Source organism: Pseudorca crassidens, chromosome X, assembly GCF_039906515.1.
Source record: "Pseudorca crassidens isolate mPseCra1 chromosome X, mPseCra1.hap1, whole genome shotgun sequence".
Taxonomy (NCBI): Eukaryota; Metazoa; Chordata; class Mammalia; order Artiodactyla; family Delphinidae; genus Pseudorca; species Pseudorca crassidens.
Genome location: NC_090317.1, coordinates 90,983,755 through 90,985,274, shown reverse-complemented (window position 1 = coordinate 90,985,274; position 1,520 = coordinate 90,983,755). Strand labels below are relative to the sequence as shown.

Sequence of the window (1,520 nt, the reverse complement as noted above, 5' to 3'; positions counted from 1 at the left end):
CACGGAGTCTTACCACTGGACCACCAGGGAAGTCCCTCTATAAGAATTTTTTTAAAAAAGAAGACAATTGGGCTTCCCTGGTGGCGCAGTTGTTGAGAGTCCGCCTGCCGATGCAGGGGACGCAAGTTCGTGCCCAGGTCCGGGAAGATCCCACATGCGGCGGAGCGGCTGGGCCCGTGAGCCATGACCGCTGAGCATGCGCGTCCGGAGCCTGTGCTCCGCAACGGGAGAGGCCACAGCAGTGAGAGGCCCGCGTACCGCAAAAAAAAAAAAAAAAGAAGAAGACAACTGCATTGACAATTGTATCCAAAAGAATAAAATACTTAGGAATAAATTTAACAAAAGAAACTCAAGATTTGTGCTCTGAAAACTTAAAACATTGCTGAGAGAAATTAAAGAAGGTCTAAATAAATGGAGAAACAATTCATGTTCATGGGAAACACTCAATATTGTTAAGGTGGCAATTTTCCCAAAATTGATCTATAGATTCAATGAACTCTCTAAGAAAATCCTAGGAGGCTTTGTTGTAGAAATTGACAAGCTAAACCTAAAATTTATAGGGAAGTGCAAAGGACCTGGAATAGCCAAAACAATTTTGAAAAAGAGCAAAGCTGAAGGACTTTTACTACCCAATTTCAAAACTTACTATAAACCTACAATAATCAAGACAGTGTGGTATTTGCATAAAGATAGGCATATAGATCAATGTAATAGAATTGAAAGTCTAGAAATAACCCCTAAATTTATGGTCAATTGATTTTGACAAAGGTACTAAGATAATTCAATGGGGAAAAGACTGTTATCTCACACCACACATAAAAATTAATTCAAAATGGATCATAAACCTATATGTAAAACTATAAAATGTTTAGAAGAAAGCATAGGAGAAAATCTTTGCAACTTTGAGATTAGGCAAAGAGTTTTTCAAAAAGACACCAAAAAACCCATAAAAGAAAAAAGTTGGTAAACTAGACATCATTAAAATTTTAAATGTTTACACTTCAAAAGATATACCTAAGAAAATGCAAAGACAGTGCTTGCTTCAGCAGCCCATATACTAAAATTGGAACAATATAGAGAAGATTAGCATGTCCCCTGCACAAAGATGGCACACAAATTTATGAAGCATTCCATATTTTTAAAACATAAAAAGTAATACCCATTAAAATGAAAAAAATGTTTTAAATTACAGAAATATGTAGCATGAAGAGTAAAGTTTACTACCTAAAATTTCTATCACCCCAGAATAAACACTGTTGAAGACTTTATATATATTCTTCCAGTATTTTTTTCAATGAATATTGTAAAATAAAATCGTATTTTTCTCAAAAAAAAAGACAAACCATAGACTGAAAGAAAATATTTTCAAGTCACATATCTGATAAAGGACTTATATCTGGAAAATACAAAGAACTCTTCAAACTCAGTAAGAAGACAAACAACCCAATTTAAAAATTGGCAAAAATTTGAGTAGACATTTCACCAAAGAAGATATAGGAATGGCTAATAACCACATGAGA

The 1,520-nt window shown here is 34.5% G+C and overlaps 1 non-coding gene across 1 annotated transcript; it reads left to right on the top strand.

Moving 5' to 3' along the window:
• The first annotated feature begins 1,033 nt into the window (after nt 1–1,033).
• Nucleotides 1,034–1,140, top strand: LOC137217725 (U6 spliceosomal RNA). Its single transcript, XR_010940227.1, has one exon. It is a non-coding gene; the product is annotated as a U6 spliceosomal RNA (small nuclear RNA).
• The last annotated feature ends 380 nt before the right edge of the window (nt 1,141–1,520 follow it).